The sequence below is a fragment of the Odocoileus virginianus genome, chromosome 25 (genome assembly GCF_023699985.2).
Source record: "Odocoileus virginianus isolate 20LAN1187 ecotype Illinois chromosome 25, Ovbor_1.2, whole genome shotgun sequence".
Lineage (NCBI taxonomy): Eukaryota > Metazoa > Chordata > Mammalia > Artiodactyla > Cervidae > Odocoileus > Odocoileus virginianus.
In genome coordinates, this window is record NC_069698.1 from 29,906,793 (window position 1) to 29,927,055 (window position 20,263).

The 20,263-nt window shown below is 36.5% G+C and overlaps 1 protein-coding gene across 15 annotated transcripts in view; it reads right to left on the reverse strand.

Moving 5' to 3' along the window:
- ROBO2 (roundabout guidance receptor 2) overlaps positions 1 to 20,263 on the reverse strand; it is a 1,429,762-nt gene that overhangs the window by 755,322 nt on the left and 654,177 nt on the right. The window lies entirely within an intron of this gene.

Genomic DNA, 20,263 nt, shown 5'->3' on the forward strand with positions numbered 1-20,263 from the left:
CTCACCTTGAGCCAGACATCCTGGAATGTGAAGTCAAGAGGGTCTCAGGAAGTGCCTGCAAACAAAGCTAGTGGAGTGATGGAATTCAGTTGAGCTAATTGAAACCCTAAAAGATGATGTTGTGAAAGCACTGCACTCAATATGCCAGCAAATTTGGAAAACTCAGCAGTGGTCACAGGACTGGAAAAGGTCAGTTTTCATTCCAATCTCAAAGAAAGGCAATGCCAAAGAATGCTCAAACTACTACACAGTTGCATTCATCTCACACGCTAGTAAAGTAATTCTCAAAATTCTCCAATCCAGGCTTCAATAGTACGTGAGCAGTGATATTCCATATGTTCAAGCTGGATTTAGAAAAGGCAGACGAACCATAGATCAAACTGCCAGTATCCCTTGGATCATTGAAAAAGCAAGAGGGTTCCAGAAAAAAAAATCTAATTATGATTTATTGACTATGCCAAAGCCTTTAACTGTGTGGATCACCACAAACTGTAGAAAATTCTTTAAGAGATGGGAATAACAGACCACCTGACCTGCCTCCTGAGAAATCTGTACACAGGTCAAGAAGCAACAGTTAGAACTGGACATGGAACAACAGACTGATTATAAATAGGGAAAGGAGTATGTCAAGGCTGTATATTGTCACCCTGCTTATTTAACTTATATGCAGACAACATCATGCAAAATACTGGGCTGGATGAAGCACAAGCTGGAATCAAGTTTGCCAGGAGAAATATCAATAACCTCAGATATGCAGATGACATCACCCTTATGGCAGAAAGTGAAGAGGAACTGAAGATCCTCCTGATGAAAGTGAAAGAGGAGAGTGAAAATGCTGGCTTAAAACTCAACATTTAAAAAACTAAGATCATGGCATCTGGTCCGCATCAATTCATGGGAAATAGATGAGGAAAAAATGGAAACAGTGAGAGACTTTATTTTTCTGGGCTCCAAAATCACTGTAGATGGTGACTGCAGCCATGAAATTAAAATACACTTGCTCTTTGGAAGAAAAGTTATGACCAACCTAGATAGCATATTAAAAAGCAGAGACATTATTTTGCCAACAAAGGTTCATCTAGTCAAAACTATGTTTTTTTCCAGGAGTCATGTATGGATGTATGAGTTGGACTATAAAGAAAGCTGAGGGCAGAAGAATTGATGCTTTTGAACTGAGGTGTTGGAGAAGACTCTTGAGAGTCCCTTGGACTGCCAGGAGATTCAGTCAGTCAATCCTAAAGTAAATCAGTCCTGAATATTGATTGAAAGGACTAATACTGAAGCTGAAGCTCCAATACTTTGGCCACCTGATGCAAAGAACCGACTCACTGGAAAAGACCCTCATGCTGAAAAAGTTTGAAGGCAGGAGGGAAGGGGACAACAGAGGATGAGAAGGTTGGATGGCATCACCAACTCAATGGACATGTTTTGAGTAAGCTCCAGGAGTTGGTGTTGGACAGGGAAGCCTGGTGTACTGCAGTCATTGGGTCGCAAAGAGTCAGACACGATTGAGCGACTGAACTGAACTGAACTGTAGTTAGAGAAGACACAAACAAGTATATCAACTTGAACTTGTAGAGGTGAAACTAAAATGTGTGAGTTAAGAATAACAGCCTGTAATATTGTAGAAAAAAAAGATTAATGACCTTGGAGACATAAAAATACTCAAAATAAAATATAGAGGGGGAAAGAAGACTAAAAAAGCCAAGCACACAACTTAAAGACCACCAGTGATCTGTGGAGTATCTTCAAATGGCCTGATATACACGGGATTGTAGTTTATATACACACAAAAAAAGGAATTGTGTTTTGGGTGCAGTAAAATAGATGCTTAAAGGAAAAATGGGCAATAATTTTTCATCTTGGATGAAAACTATAAATTTATATCCAAGGGGGCTTAATGAACTCCAAGCATATATTCACAGCCTAACAAATGTCCAAATTTGTAATAGGATACTCCAAGTTCCTATTTATATTTCATAAGCTAAAATTAGAGAAGAAAGCAAGAAAATTAGAGATACCAATGGAACATTTCATGCAAATAGGGACTCAATAAAGGACAGAAATTGTATGGACCTAACAGAAGCAGAAGATATTAAGAAGAGGTGGCACGAATACACAGAAGAACTATATACACAGAAGAATACACAGAAGATCTTCATGACCCCGATAACCACGATGGTGTGATCACTCACCTAGAGCCAGACATCCTGGAATGCAAAGTCAAGTGGGCCTTAGGAAGCATCACTATGAACAAAGTTAGTGGAGGTGATGGAATTACAGTTGAGTATTTCAAATGCTAAAAGATGATATTGTTAAAGTGCTGCACTCTGTATGCCAGACAATTTGGAAAACTCAGCAGTGGCCACAGGACTGGAAAAGGTCAGTTTTCATTCCAATCCCTAAGAAAAGCAATGCCAAACAGTGCTTAAACTATCACACAGTTGCAGTCATCTCACATGCTAGTAAAGTAATGCTCAAAATTCTCCAAGCCAGGCTTCAACAGTAAATGAACCATGAACTTCCAGATGTTCAAGCTGGATTTAGAAAAAGCAGAGGAGCCAGAGGTCAAATTGACAACATCTGCTGGTTCATTAAAAAACCAAGAGAGTTCCAGAAAAACATTTATTTCTGCTTTATTGACTATGCCAAAGCCTTTGACTGTGTGGATCACCAGAAACTGTGGAAACTTCTCAAATAGATGGGAATACCAGATCACCTGACCTACCTCCTGAGAAATCTGTATGCAGGTCAAGAAGCAACAGTTAGAACTGGATGTGGAACAACAGACTAGTTCTAAACCAGGAGAGAAGTACATCCAGGCTGTATATTGTGAACCTGCTTATTTAACTTATATGCAAAGTACATCATGAGGAATGCTGGGCTGGTGAAGCACAAACTAGAATCAAGATTGCAGGGAGAAATATCAATAATCTCAGGTATGCAGATGACACCACGCTTAATGGCAGAGTGAAGAAGAACTAAAGAGCCTCTTGATGAAAGTGAAAGAAGAGAGTGGCTTAACAACTTTTTAAACCTCAACAATCAGAAAACTAAGATCACAGCATCTGGTCCCATCACTTCATGGCAAATGGAGAAACAGTAGCAGACTTTATTTTTGGAGACTCCAAAATCACTGCAGATGGTGACTTCACCCATGAAATTAAAAGATGCTTACTCCTTGGAAGAAAAGTTATGACCAACATAGACAGCATATTGAAAAGCATGTACACTACTTTGCCAACAAAGGTCCATCTAGTCAAGGCTATGGTTTTTCTAGTAGTCAAGTATGGATGTGAAAGTTGGAGTATAAAGAAAGCTGAGTGCCAAAGAATTGCTGCTTTTGAACTGTGGTGTTGGACATGACCAAGAATCCCTTGGACTGCAGGAGATCCAATCAGTCCATCCTAGAGGAAACCAGTCCTGTATATTCATTGGAAGGACTGATGTTGAAGCTGAAACTCCAATACTTTGGCCACCTGATGTGATGAACTGACTCATTTGAAAAGACCCTCAATTTGAAAGATTGAAGGCAGGAGGAGGAGGGGAATGACAGGGTATGAGATGGTTGGATGTTATTACTGAGTCAATGGATACGAGTTTGAGTAAACTCCAGGAGGTGGTAATGGACAGGGAGGCCTGGCGTGCTGCAGTCCATGGGGTTGCAAAGAGTCGGACACAACTGATCAACTGGAATGAACTGAACTGAACTCAAGCATTAAAAAGATAATAAGGTCATTCTTCAGTTTTTTATTATTATTATTATTTTTTGTTATGTATAGTGCTTCTCTGGTGTCTCAGTAAGGTAAATAATCTGCCTGTAATGCAGGAGACTGGCATTGGATCCCTGAGTCAGGAAGATCCCCTGGAGAAGGGAATGGCAACCCACTCCATTATTCTTGTCTGGAGAATCCCAATGGACAGAGGATCCTGGTGGGCTACATTCCATGGGGATGCAAAGAATCAGACACGACTAGGCGACTAACACTCACTCACTCATAATGATAACAAATTCAATAATAAAATTAATAACATTCACTGAATGTTTATTATATGTAAAATAGTTCTCATTTCTTTAGACCTGGGTCCCTAAACTGGCACATTAGCACTGCCACCATATTCTGTTGTCAAAAGTAATCACAGCATCTACACAGGTTTAAGAGGAGACATTGACCTTCATCTCCTGATGCAAAAAGTGTTAAAGAATATGTAGCCATATTTAATCTGTCCATCAGTTCACATTGCATTGCAATATTCATATCAGCTTTTTTGATTGGATAATTTTAAGCTCAGGAATTTATTAGATGTAGCAACCCTCAGAAAATAATTTCTATTATAGAAATGTGTAAACTTTATCCATTCATTAAAAACATTTGCATCATAGCTCTGATTTTTTGCTGTCATGAGAATATCCTATTCACTGGATTTTGGGAACAATGTAAGAAAAGAGACAACAAAACCAACACAATATGAAATTGGCACTTTCCTTTTTCAGCTTCCTAAAACACAACACGCTTTAAAAATTAATGGCTAAAATCTTTCAAGATTTAATTTAGAACTATAATATCTATGGATTTATAAAAATATCAGTTGCTTACTTTTGCATAACCGTAAAAATTGTATGTCATTTGTTCTGTGAGTAAGATCAGTGTTGTTTGAGAAAAATTTTATTTAAAAATACCAAGTATTTCCCTGTGTTAATTAAAGAAATGCAATTTATTTTATTTGTTTCTAGTGTAATTAACCTTGGTTATTTGTACTTTTAAAATTTGTGATAATTTACACAGGGCAGGGCTAAATTTGTCTTTCCACTATCTGTAATAATATACTTGCTAAATAAAGTAAAATAGGACTTTATAGTGTGTATACAAGGTACTTAGAAAATAATTATTTTTTTAAATGACTCACTGACTGTAAAAATATTTATAGTAAGACTACTGGGAGTTTAACATAAACATACCTTTTATTGAAAAATGTCTTTAATTTCTAGGTTAACTCTAGTTACATGCATTGTAAAATTTAAAACCATGCATTTAAAAATAATCATTGCTTCTTTCTATAAATTTACCAAAGTGCTTCTGCAATTAGTCTATATTATTGTTTAAACAAAAAATAAAAATCTTTGAATGGATGACTAAGCTCAGCTTGAATTATTGTCTCTCAATTTATTAGCTGTGTTACCATAGCTTCAGTTTACTCCTCATTTGTAAAGTAGGAATTATACTAACTGTCCTATGTGGGCTTTTAAGGAAATAATACCACAGCATAATATCAACTAACAGTGTTTAACACACTATAGCACAATGCATATTGTAAGGATTTAAGAAAACAAACAAAAAAGCTAAACTAAATCTTAGTAAACAATTCTAACTTCTTAAGGAACCAGGTAGAAACAAGTACTGATATAAAAGGTAGTTTCTCTGTTTTTGTTTCTTAAAGTAACTATGATTTAAATGTGAGTATGTGTTTTAGTTATCAAAAGGTATTGTGCAAAACCTAGTTATAAAATATGGTCATGGTTTTCTAGTTTGGAAATTGATTCAGCTATAAAGAAGCAGTAGCTTTAAGTGCTACTTTCCCATACGTTTTACAGACTTAGCATGTATTTTTCTGATTTCCTTAAGGATCTTTTTAACATTCCAAACTCTGGGATGTTTGAGATCACAAACAGCAGGTTGGAAATTCAAGAAGAACAATTATAGTCGAATGACAACCTTAATAAACAAGAAAAGTTTATAAATGTTCTTGTCAGGTCTGCAGACACAGCTACTAACATAGATAGCAATGAGCGGTATGCAACCTCAAGATAAAGGAGGTCAGAGGACCATGGAAGGGAATTTCCCAAACAAATACCAGTCCTCTGAGGTAGCTCTCTCAATAGGCCATGATACAGGTTTCCTAGAAAGGGCCAACTCAAAGTCAATCTACTGAAAAAAAATGCCAAAATAAATTTGAAAGCACATTTTATTGCCAGCATGATAAAATACATCCTCTCAAGACGTGGGTTCTATTCTTGGGTCAGGAAGATTCCCCTGGAGTAGGAAATAGCAACCCACTCAACTCTTCTTGCCTGGAGAATTCCACGGACAGAGGAGGCTGGCGGGCTCTAGTTCACAGGGTCGCAAAGAGTCAGACATGACTGAGTGCCTGGACACACACACACACACACACACACACACACACACCTTTCTACACAGAGCTGAAGAACCCACATGAGGTTAGGCATACACTGAAGGGGGAGCATTGCTTTAAAGACTACATGCCTACAAAATAGCTTTGATTGGTAAGAATAAAACAAAGTCACAAAAATAGATATGATTACCTAGGTGTATATATATATATATATATATATATAAGGAGTCTAAATGTAAAGGAGTCTGACCTTCTAGTCACAGTTTGGCTAATAAAATGAAATGTAATATTTCAGTATTGTTATTGCTTTTTTCAGTTAGAAGATGGAAAACTAGAGTAACAGAGAGTTGAAAGAGTTATCCAGTCAACTTCATATTGTACAGATGAGGGGGTTGAAATGGAGAATTAAGAGAACTGTTCAATGTCAAAGAGGGAATTGAAACTGGATCCAGCACTGAATCTGGATTTCTGGACTCCCAGTGTTTACCCTGATCTACATTGATATGTTTCTACTTTGTACATCTCCTGGAGTTGAGAAGATGGGTGTATATAGCCAATGGAATTGCACGTAGAGCTACACACGAGCCTCTGCATTTCCACAAACGGAGGTCATGGGCCAGTCAGGAGCATGTTGATAAGTGAGGCCAACACTGTTTAAACATCAGTGGTGCTTCCCATGCAAAGAAACAGAAGCTAATTCAGTGGAAAGCCTTCGGCTTCTAAACTGAAACAAATTTCATTTATGTAACACTTTCATCTTATGAGAATTCCCAGTCTGTGGGAAAGGGGAGTCAGAACAATAAGGCCAAGCTGGTCATTAGGTTTGTATAAGCTGCTCAACCCATGGGTGTTTCACTTGTAAAAGTGAGATGGGCTTTTACTTGTAAAAGTGAGGTTTGCTTTGCAAATGAAAACCAGGCATTCCACTGGGGTGATAAAAATGTCAAACTTAGACCTGCTAGGGTGAAAGATGAAAAGAAAAACAAATCAATGAGTCTCAACCAGGAAATGTTTAAAGTAAAAACCTCTAAAAAGCTTACATTTCCAATTTCTAAATAATTATAATTTTTTACATAATTATCTGAGTAACTTGCATGTGCATGAATTTCTTTCATATTATAATGATGGTACAATTTTCAGAAATAAAATAGGTACTAGGATCTTTCTAGGTAATTGAACTATAATTTTATTATAAATAAGTCAAGTAAACATGTTTTCTTTTAGATATTTTTTAATAATAATATCATTCACTTAATGCATTTTTACTAATTACCTATAGCTTATATCTGGATCATCTCAGGTGGTGCTAGGGGTAAAGACTCTGCCTGCCACTGCAGCAGACACAGGAGATATGGGTTTGATCCCTGTGTTGGGAGGATCCCCTGGAGGAGAAAATGGCAACTCACTCCAGTATTCTTGCCTGGAAAGTCCCTTGGACAGAGGGGCCTGGTGGGCTACAGTCCATGGGGTCACAGAATCGGACACTCACGAGAATGAGCATGAGGTGCTAATCTAAGTAGAAAAATAACTTCCCCTTGCAAGGTAAGGAACCTAGGCCTGGGCTAAGACCCTGGCGATGGTCCAGGAGACCAACTCGGTTACAGAAGATTACCTGTCTAAGAGATTATTAATTCTGTAACTGCAGAATACAAAACACTTTGAGACTTATCTAGGTAAGAGAGAAGGAGCCATTCAAATAGTAGGAACATCATGTCTGACAACTTAGCTTTAAAAGAACTTGGCTTAATTAAGGTTTTAAAAGGTGGCCAGTGAAGCCGAAACCTTGAGAATTTAGGAGAAAGGGGCATACTATTGTTCTGGAGAGAAAGGAAGAAGTTCAATCATGAAGGACCCTAGGAGTCTGGCTGAAGAATGTATATTATGTCTGTGTACATTTGAAATATTTAATATAAATTAGTAACATAAAACATTTAAAATTACTTAAAATGTTGGACTAACCTAATAAGTTATTTGAAAAATTCTCCCTTTTTTTGTTTGGAAGAGAAAGTAGTAAAAAGGGGGCAAGAATGGAAGCAAAGAGGCCAAATAAACTGTGATGTGATACATACTTGAAGAAACTGTTATTCACTCAGTCATGTTTGACTCTCTGCAATCCCATGGGGTAGGGCCTGCCTAGCTCCTCTATCCATGGAATTCTCCAGGCAAGAGTACTGGAATGGGTAGCTGTTCCCTTCTCCAGGGGACCCTCCCAACCCTGGGATAGAATCTGCAGGCAAATTCTTTACCATCTGAGCCACCAGGAGAGCCATGACTTGAAGAAGGGTGGTGGTAAAATATATCAAGAAAAATATGTTCAGTTGAAACATAGTTTGGAGGATGAATCCACAGCATTTACTGATTGGAGTAAGAGACATTTTGAAGATGACTCCTATGCTTTAGACTTTGGAGAAAGCATGGTTGAAGATATGATGAAATCGAATCTATATTTTAAGGCAGGACAAGAAAAAAGTTAAATAAAATTCTGTGTTTGTGTTTTGGGCCTGCTCCATCTCAGATGTACAGTGTGCTTTTGTATTGCACAGTAACCAGAGCGCCTCAAAGATGGGAGTGCTGGCTCAACCATAAAGATCAATTTTTTCTTTCTTTAACACTAGTAATGTGCCTTCTTAAAAGAATGGTCATGGTGACTTGCTGATGGCTTTGGATGTGCCTACTATGTATTCTAGGTAAACTTTATGCAAAATATCAGTATGTCATTCTATGTGAGCTTTTGTTTAAAAAAAATGTATATGACTGTACCTTCAACTTCTAACAAGTGAAGCAGTTCTCAGAGCTTTCTGAGAATCTACTTCTGGGGTTATAATCCTCACTTTGGCTCAAATAAAATTTGCTTTTATTTTTTCTTTGTTGTTGTTGTTGTTTAGTTGCCCAGTCACATCCAACTCTTTTGTGACCCCATGGATTGGGAATATCCAGGCAAGAATACTGGACTGGGTTTGCCATTTCCTATCTCCAGGTGATTTTCCCAACCCAGACATGAAACCCACATTTCCTGCCTGTATCTCCTGCATTGCAGGTGGATTATTTACAGCTGAGCCGCTTGGGAATTTGATCATTAATGGAATTTTTGTTGACAAGTATCATCTGCTTAGAAATAAAAGAGTTAAGGATGAAAATATTTCGAAGAAAAATCAGATGAATATGTTACATTGAAGGTCTCTTTGAAAAATTCAAGTGCAAAAGTCAAGTAGGGAGTTGTTTATAGAAAAGTAGTTAGGATGAAAATTGAAAATTTGGGCATCATCAGCCTACAGATGGATTTAAAGCCATTGGAATGATGGGGGTCACCTGGGTGAAGAGTGAAAAAGGAAATAAGACCCTAGTGAGATCAGCTGAATATAAACCTCTGCCCCTTTTGCATGAATGTTATTGAAGGTGTTCAAGCCCCTTTCAAATCCGAGTAGAACTCTGCAGATTGTTGGGCATTATAGTAATCTTGGGATGAGTGAAAGTTTTTCTTTGAATAACAAAGAAAGGTTTATCCAACTAAATTGCATGCAATGAAAGAAAAATCTTTTGATAAGATGCATCCAGTAATTTCAGTGAAACAGGCAGACAAATGGAATTTTTGTTTCATTGAGAACTATAATAGTGCCCTGACTTGCTCAAATCATTGTCGGCCCTGTATTGAGAAAATGTTTGAAAATAACAATTACATTAAAATCCATTTAATTCTCCATTTTGCTAAGTAGAAAGCCTTTTAAAGCCTACAGTTCTGGTGTTTGGCAGTTTCATAATTTCTTATTGCTCCATCCTTCACGCCAGCTCCCTGATCAATTTAAATGCTGATACACAAACCAGTCTAGAAACTTATACAGTGTTCAAATTAGTCCCAATAACAGATTCAGTCAACTGCAGAACTGGTTGTGGTGCAACTTGTTCTGTATAAAGGTTAGAAAGTGGGGATATTGAGGATTCTGCTCCATGTTCATGAGTCTTTAGATTTTTGGAGGATAAAAATATAATTTCACAAGAAATAAATCATATGGCACATCACAGGTATTCATTACCTTATTAGAATTTTTTACCCATTACAAGTTTTACCAATGTTAAAAACTAAGATTCTGACAATTCATTGCAGCAAATCACAGAAAAAACATGTTTGCTTTCACATATGTTACTATGCAGATTTATCAAGACATATCTAAATAACCTCAAGAAAAGTTAGTGGAAAAATAAGCATATTTTGAAAACCTAATTAGTACACTAAGGGAATTTCTTTTCCTTCTTCATTTTTTTAATCATAAAATATCTAAAACAGAACCATGAACTGTTAACTTGCTATTCTAAATCAATAACATATCATCTTTCAGTTTTCTGCCTTACCCACCTCCCCTTCTGGCTGAAGCTATTCTGTACAATGCCTTCTACTCAGAGAAAGAGTAAAACACTGGACTTTTTGTTTGCCTGTTTTGTGCAGAGAGGTGACTGTTGATTGAGCTGCATGTGGCCAACATTTGCTAGAAAAAGAACTTGAGGGTTAGCTGGCCAGCCACATATGGTACATATGGTGTCACTTCTATGAACTGACCATCTACCAATGTCTAGAACTGTGAAAATTCAAAGATGAGAAGATCGCCTGAGAGGAGAAAAGTGTAGATTGGTGGTCCTTGTAGGGCTCTATCTTTAAGAGATCAACCAGAGTAAATCAAGTGAGCAGGGAAGCATAGCAATAAGAGTAGACAGATCCTGAGATAAGAAAGAGAATGTGGCCTCAAGAAAAGAGAGGTTGCCTAGATGCCTTCTTTGATGGCTGACTAACTTCCAGGTGCCTGTTTTATGAAGTCTGTCAGTGCTTTCCACCTGTGGGTTCTGTATTTCCATGCTGACAACGGGACGTAGTACCACCCTAACATTTCACTTGAGGTAAAATTACCTGAGGTAATTTTAGTTTGTTTACTTGAGGTAGTTTGTTTAGTTTAGTTTACTTGAGGTAATTTGAGTTTGTTTTTTCCAAACAGAAAAGAAGATAAATCAAAGAACAGAATATAAGCTTATAATAGACTATGATTTTACCTATGATTTAAAAACTCATGGGTAAATAACTACAAGGATATACTTTGATATGACTCAAATAAATTTTTAGGGTGGCAGATTAGGGAATATGTTTTATTTACATTTTGATCTTTTTACTGTTCCATATAGTTTTTCTCATAACATTTAAATTAACAGGTAATATTATCTGCCACAGATCTGGCATGGGGATGGAAGACATTTGAATCAGGTAGACATGATTATGTAATGGAAAAATTGTCTAGTTCTTACATGGACAGCTGTATGTTTTAACTGCCACTAACTTGTATTATAAAGATTAGCTGGTGAGGTAAGGGAGGAGTTACTCACTTATACTTTTGATGATCCATCAGCGTGGGTGGGTTGAGGATGAGGAGGGATTATTGATGTGTAGTTGCTAAGTTGTGTCCAACTCTTGCAACCCCATGGACTGTACAGGAGTACAGACACCATGGAGCTACCAGGCTCCTCTGTCTATGGGATTTTCCAGGCAAGAACACTGGAGTGGGTTGCCATTTCCTACTCCAGGAGATCTTACTGACCCAGGATTCAAACCCATGTCTCTTGTGTCTCCTCCATTGGCAGGCAGATTCTTTACCACTAGCGGAGCTTGGGAAGCCCTCATGTCTTCTTAGTCTCCAACAGTTGCACAATCTTTCTCTTTGATTTTTCTTTTTCGGCCTTTATCTTTTATAACCTTGTCATTTTTGAGAGTACTGGACAATTTTTTTAAAAATATTCTTCACTTATCCAAGTCTGGGCTCCTCTGAAATTTCCTCATAATTGAACTGAGGTACTGCATTTAGCAAGAATATTACAAAAGTGATTTTGTGTCCCTCTCATCACGTGATATTACAAGGCACATGATATCCATCTGGATATCGAGGTCGAACTTGCGTCTTCTGCATTGGGAGGTGGATTCTTCACCACTGAGCCAGCAGGGAAGCCCATAAGGAGGGATAAATCAACACGAATACCAGTTTACGATGTCAGTGAACACTACATGGGGCTGTCCAGTCAATCTAGATGCTAATCATGATTTTAATACTCTTTAGCAAACTCCCTAGCAACCTCCGAGATTGTCTTGGAATAAATGTTTCAGACAACCAGCTCAGGGTCAAATACACTCCTATAGAGTGAGGGATATCTATAAACCAGAAGCAACATTAAGAGAAAAAGGACTGAGTTTAAAGAAAGAGAGTAAAATTGAGTTAAATACCAAAATGTAATTGCTATATAGCCTAAAAAGAACACAGCTGTTGTGAATTAAAATGAATTCTTTAAAACTATTTTGCCAACCAGTATTGTAAGAATAATCCCATTTTCATAACTGGTATCATTTATGTTTAATAGACATGTGCATTTATAAATAAAAGGTCAGTGTGATGGAGCTAATTGTCACGTGTTGGCTCCAGCAAAAAGTTAGCTTAACTGTCCTTACGTTCAATACCTCTTAAATCCTTCAGGTCACACCTTCTCTGACTTGGAGGAACAACACCAACCCCAGTACTACTTTAATTTTCTGCCTTAAAGTTGAGACACATGAAATCCTTAGACATTTGCAAATAATTTAAAGCACTTGCTTATGCATTCTATCATTATATCTTTAACTACAAGGAAAAATTTTAACTGTCTTTATCCTTAATAATTGATTCACTAAAAAATGCATATTGTAATCCATTTATATTTAATGCTGCAGCTTTAAGAGTTATATGCAATGAGAGGCTACATGGATATCTTAGATAAAATAATCAATGCACAAATCAAGGTCAGAGGAGGACATATAAAAAGTGATCCTTCTATAATATAGATGCTCACATTAAATTGGAAAGTTGTGACACATCCATGACTTACTGAACTCACATGTACCCCAATGTTCATCGCAGCACTGTTTATAATAGCCAGGACATGGAAGCAACCTAGATGCCCATCAGCAGACGAATAGATAAGGAAGTTGTGGTACATATACACCATGGAATATTACTCAGCCATTAAAAAGAATTCATTTGAATCAGTTCTAATGAGAGGGATGAAACTGGAGCCCATTATACAGAGTGAAGTAAGCCAGAAAGATAAACACCAATACAGTATACTAATGCATATATAAGGAATTTAAAAAGATGGTAATGATAACCCTATATGCAAAACAGAAAAAGAGACACAAATGTACAGAACAGACTTTTAGACTCTGTGGGAGAAGGCGAGGGTGGGATGTTCTGAGAGAATAGCATTGAAACAAGTATACTCTCAAGGATGAAACAGATCACCAGCCTAGGTTGGATGCATGAGACAAGTTCTCAGGGCTGGTGCATTGGGAAGACCCAGAGGGATGGGATGAGAGGGAGGCAGGAGGGGGGATCGGGATGGGGAACACATGTTCCCCCATGGCTGATTCATGTCAATGTATGGCAGAAACCAGTACAATATTGTAAAGTAATTAGCCTCCAACTAATAAAAATAAATGGGGAGGGGAACAAAGAAAAAAGTAAATAAAATGAGAGTATGAAGTCATCTGTGTGTTTTGTATCTAGTTTCTACCTCCATCTCCCTTCTTTTTCTAGGTGAATATCATATGCCTTGTAATATCATGTGATGAGAGGGTCACAAAATCGCTTTTGTGATATTCTTGCTAAATGCAGTACCTCAGTTCAATCATGAGGAAATTTCAGAGGAGCCCAGACGTGGATAAATGAAGAATATTAAAAAAAAAAAAAATGGCCAGTACTCTCAAAAATGACAAGGTTATAAAAGATAAAGGCCGAAAAAGAAAAATCAAAGAGAAAGATTGTGCAACTGTTGGAGACTAAGAAGACATGAGGGCTTCCCAAGCTCCACTAGTGGTAAAGAATCTGCCTGCCAATGCAGGAGATTCGAGAGACATGGGTTTGAGTCCTGGGTCAGGAAAATCTCCTGGAGTAGGAAATGGCAACCCACTCCAGTGTTCTTGCCTGGAAAATCCCATGGACGGAGGAGCCTGGCAGGCTAGGGCCACAGAGAGTCGGACATAATTGAGTGACTGAGCATGTACACACATGAAGACATGAGATGTAATTGCAATGTAATGACCTAGATTGGATACTGGGTCAGAAAATGAACATTAGCAGGAGAATTGGCAAGATTAGATGAGATCTCTAAGTCTGTTAATAGTATTGGATTATTGTTAATTGTAGGTAATTAGAGCAATAGACAAAAGTAGATGGGGGAGTAAAAGAACAGTGGGTACTATATTTTGCCAAATTTTTGTAAGTATAAAATTATTTTAAAAGAAGATTAAAAAAATTATATGTTCTGATTTCAAAGGGTCCAGATCTTCATTTTATGTGAAAAATAAAACTATGCTGATAATTCCTACAATCTTGGCATTGAAGAAAATTTCACTAGTGAAACAATAGTTTGTAATCCTTCTGTAACTTCCAAATTGAACTTAAAATATTTTCATTAGGACATTATTTAACATTTTATTCATGCGTTTATTTTTTAAATCAAACAAGTCATAAATATCACAAAAATCTGATATTCTAAAATTTATAAATAGCAAAATATAATCATCACATTTTAAAACAAACATTTTCTGATTTGGGACCTTAAAATCTATAAAATTATTATTCCATACTTGTTTTAAAGATGGCTTAATGTGTGAGGTTTTTTTACTTACTTTTATCTCATGCAATACACAGGTCAGTTTCTAGGAGTATGACAATATGGCAATGAGGCAGCAATATATGTTGGCTGTGAATGAAATTGTCATTGTACTCAATAATCTTTCTCAAATCTTTCTAGGACACAAAAGCTTTTCAATGGCTGGATTGTAATCCTAGATATGTGCTAGAGAAAGCTTTATGCTACTGAATATTAAACTCCTGAAAATAGCAATTGACATGGAAATACTGGCAGCATTTGATATATTTTTATTTGGACAATATTTCTGTAGTAAAATATTTTTAGGAGAGATGAGATTGTGTTTTTATGATAGAGACATATGTAATGATAGCTGATGTCTGGAAGGTATTAGATTGTGGTTCTTATAATCACTATAATTGTAACAATTCATGGTAGCTCAACTGCACAACTATTCTTCATTTGTCCCTAAACTAATTTGTTCTACATATGAATATATAACCCTCATCAATTTAAAGTGCCATTTCTTGGCTACGTGGCTCATTAAAGGAAATACATAATGTATGAGTTCAACAATCCAAACTTAGAGGGGGGAAAGGCTTTTTAGCCAAGTTTTAAATCACTGCTACAAAATTGACTTCTGAAATTTAATCGAAGCCAAAGCACGATCACAATGACAATCAGTCAATTGCAGTGTTATTCATATGTTTTGTTTTGATCAAAGGTGTTTCGTTCACAGTTTTGACTCCAGTGCTCATCATTAAAACAATCGACATTAGCAAATTATATACATAACACTATGAAGTTTTCCGTAGGGCATTGCTTTTCCAAAAGACAAACAAACTTTAAAAAGTGCTGAAGTTATTGGATCTAGTTTATTTAAGGAAAATGACTCAGTATCTGAGATGACAAGATGAGTAGCAAATTTGCTGTGATAGAAAGTTACAAACAATAAGTGGAACAATTTGCTGTTTTAAATTATTACTTTGGGGGCTATAATATATATGGAATATGAAGAAATCAATGAGAATTGAGGAAGAATTATAACATGCTTCTTGGTAAGGTTAATACTATGATATCCTTGACTACTTAATATTTTCCATTTTAATTACTATCATTTACATTTCGCTTCCTATTCACTTTCTCAAATATCGTTTCAATGTATAGGCTTAAAAAGAATATCCTTATTCTAACAAATATATCCTGAAACACTTAAAAAATATATTTGTCCAGGATCACTCTTGATGTAGCCTAGAATAGAAAGGATAATAGATTTTTCAGGGAGGTGAGTTCCTTATCTTTATCTAAGGATCCTCTTTCTGTGAACATCTGAGAGTAGATGGGATTCAGTATTTGGGGAACTTGGAAGATTGTTTTAGAAATATATGTAAGTTTCATTTTATGTTAAAAATGAAATATTAATCTTTCCAAGTCTTCAAAGTATGACATCTAAGTACTGACTTAATTGAAAGCTTGGCAAGTTTTGTTTAGGTAGTTCTCTTAAATAAGAAATCTTAATGTGAAAGTTTTCTTTTGAATTGACATCTTTCTGTGTGTATATTTTTGTGCAACAATCAGAAATAAGTTGCTTTTTTTTGGCCAGAAGATTCTTTGTAGTTCAAGTGAAGAGGGAAAAAAAAAATAGCGACAGCTTGGGAAGATTGGAGGCATTACATAATATATCAGGGATTACAGTTGCAACATAGATTTTATACTTTCAGGGATGTGTGTGTATCCTAAATATATGTGTAGAAATATAGGAGATAGGATCTTTTCCTTTTGTGCTAATACAATATTTTTTCATCTTGGGCACTTTCTCATTGTATAGAACTTAATGTTCATTTTAAATTACTATGCAGATGATGAGCTATTTATTAGACATATTAAATGTATAAAATATTTTTATGTCTTTTATTTTTTATTTATGATAAAATTTTATATTCCTTTTTAGGTCTTCTGGAAACATACAGATTCCAAAGCAAGATTACTACTATACTTCATATTTTTAACATGCTTTACATTTTTAATTTGTATTCTGTGTTTAGAAGTCCTGAGAAATGGTTGAAAAAACAATTTGGTGTTGAGAGTCGTTACAACCCTATAAACCACTTAAAAACTTTTGCATGATGATTCTCAGTGGGGATCTCAGCATTTATATGTAGCTTAAAATATGTGTTTACTTGCAAATAGAGTATTAGGCTAATAAAATTTTTGAAAATATTGCTGACGACACTGACAAAGTAATCAGTTCAAATGTTCTAGTATATATGCATGTGTGTGCATATGTGGGTGCTTTATAAAGCATATAAATATATGGTGGTATAATATTTTAAAATGTAATACAAATATTTAACTAAATTGTGTAAGTTAATAAAATAATTTAGAAAATTTATGTGTTTTCTTGGGTGGGAAAAAGGCACATGTTTGACCTGCAGCAAATGTGTGTTGAATTGAAATCAAATGAAAACTAGTCGTTTTCACTATTTTGCTTTCTAAGTAAAGTACAAATTAAACTGAGAACATGGTATAGATTTTTAAATATAAAAATGCAAATTGATTTTAGTTCGTTTTGGTATTCTAAAATGTTACCTTAATGGGTTTAAAATTAAAGTTTTCTTTTTTTTAAAAAAAATAACACCTTTGAACTAGGATAAGTCAGTGAAATTTAATTTTAAATGTCATTCAAACTTCAACTAAAAAAGAAAGTGGCAGGAAAACTAGAAATCCCTGAGCTCTGTAAGACAGTAACAGAAAGGTTTCCTCCTCTCAGTTCATTTAAACAGTCCTTGCCCTTGGTTTTATTCATTCACCCATGAAGCTCCTACCTTTTTTTGCCAGGTCCTATTCTCAGTACTGTGAATACAGCAGGGAAAAAGATAGATTAAAGTCCCAACACTCATAGACCTTACATTCTAGGGTTTGTGTGGTGGGGAGACTATAAGCTTGATAATTAAGCAAAATATAAGATGTTAGTAATTTTAAAAAAGCAAGCAGTTGAGGCAGATAGGAAGTTTTGGGAGCAAAGGTGATGATTTTGCAAATGGCAGTCAGTTAAAGACTTCAAAGACACATTTGAGAAAAGGTTTGAGGGAAGAGGGGTGAGCCATGCACACGGAGAAGTGAGAAGTATTTCACGCAGGAATACTCCCTGAGATGGGAGCAAGTCTGACACATTTAAAGAACAGCAAATAGGCTGAGGTAAAGAAAGTGAGAGGAAGATGAATAAGAGATGATGTCAGAAAGCCAAGGGGAATGGAAAGGACAGCACTTACTAAGGGTTTTAGCTTTTGCTCTGAGTGAAATCTGAAGTCCCCGCAGTGTTTGGAAGAGTGCCTCATCTCTTTAGTTATGTTTTTTTGGAGTTATCTATTTTAAAGGACCTGGTGGCAATGGTGGAAGTGTGGAGAATCACTGGGAAGCTACAGTAAGGACTGAGGAGAGAGATGACTCTGGCTTAGACCACATTAATAGTGGTGGATGTTATGTGAAGCGACTGCATTCTGGATATATGCTGAAGAGAGAGTCAAAAGCATTTGCTGACAGAACAGGTTATTGTTCATAAAGGAAGAATAAAGAATAAAGAGAAGAACTGCAAGGTTTCTGGCCTGAGAACTTGGAAGAATGGAGCTCCTCCTTACTAAGGTGGGCACAAGGCAGAAATCAGTAGCTCGGTTTTGAATATTTTAGGTTTGAGATGACCACGGGACATCCATGTGAGAACTGAACCACTGGTAACAATTCAGAGGTGTAACCGAGGAAGGAATCAGGCCTCGTTAGGCGTAAATCATCAGAATATTGAATGGATATAAAGCAAGTAGGCCAGATGAGCTCCCTAAGGAGGTGAGAGAAGACTGAAAGGCCCAAGGACTCCCCTGGGGCTCTGTGAGGAGTTGGAGGGGAGATAGCAAAAGAGATTGAGAGGCAGTGGCTGATCGAGAGGAGGGAAACCAGAAGAGGTGCCCGGGAAGTCTAGTGAAGAAAGTCTGATTTGGTAGAGTTGTTGAGACCCCTGAGAAAGTTAAAAGGATTCAGACAGCAGGTTGCTGTTCAGTTGCTAAGTCAAGTCCAACTCTTTGCGACTCCAGGGACTGTAGCTTGCCAGGCTCCCCCGTCCTCCACTATTTCCCAGAGTTTGCTCAAATTCATGTCCATCTGAGTAATTGGAGGCAGAGAAGTTTCATTTAGACATTTGCTGAGGATTTTGGACAAGACTGTCTAATATGTCAAAATGCTTTGGACAGGAATTGGAAGGATGTTATATATTAGTTTTTTATTGAGGCTATAAAAATTTATCACAAACCTAGTAAATTTAAAAACTTCACAAACTTTATATATTATAGTTCTATTGGTCAGAAGTCTGACACAAGGCTCATGGGCTAAATTCAAGGTGTGAACAGGGCAGCATTTCTTTTTAGAGGTTCCAGAGGAAGATGTGTTCTCTTGCCTTTTGTAGTTTTCAGAGGCCACTCACATTCCTCGGCTTATGGTCCTCTTTGCCCTCAATGCAATCAGCGTTGCCTCTCTCTGACCATTGTAAATTGTTGCATCTCCCACTCACTTCTGCTTTTCTTCCTCTTATAAATACCTTTGAGAATGCATTGGGCCCACCTGGATTATCTAGGATACTCTTCCTATTGAAAACTCAGCTGACTGGCAACCTCAATTTCTTCTGCAACCTTAATTCTCCTTTGCTATGTAAACTCACACATTCACAAGTTCTGGGCATTTGGGCATGGACATCTTCAGGGGGCAGTTATTCTGCCTACCGCAGGGAAAATATGCCTTGCTATTGGATAAGAAATTATTTTTTCTTATTATTAGTATCTGCAGATTTATTTTTCCTGTAAGCCCAGTATCTTCTAAGTAAACAAACTAGCGCATCATATATAATTTTTTTAAAAGCATACGTAAACACACATTGCTACTTGATCACTTATTTTTACATTCTTGAAATAGAAGAGCAAGGTGCACACAACAAATGAAGTCTAACTTTCTAAAAATGATGTGGGAAAAGAGACTGGGTTGTAAATGGATAATGTACAAAAGTGTGACTTTAGAAACATAGATGATGTGGAAATTGATGCATTTTATACAAATGCTCAGTTTTTGTTATGTGTTGAGAAAGGAAAGAAAAAGCCCAAAGACAGCAGTTTGACTTCAAGGAGGGGGTAGCCCTAGAGGTATTGGTTGCAAAGTAGCAGCGAAGTAAAGAAATATAATTAGGAACTGGTATTAAGAAAATCTTACAAGAGGCCAACAAAATTTAATGAGATAAATTTGAGTGACAAAATATCTGTCAATCCTGGGTCAAATTCAGTAAGAACTGATGCATAGAAGCAAACATGTGGAACTTAACTTTTAGAGCTGAGTTTTTGAAGTAGACAGATTCCTTTGCATGGCACTACAACTTCTCATGTTCTTAACAATTGTCTTATACTTCCAGTTTCTGGAAATGTAACACAATGCAAAATCTCTTATA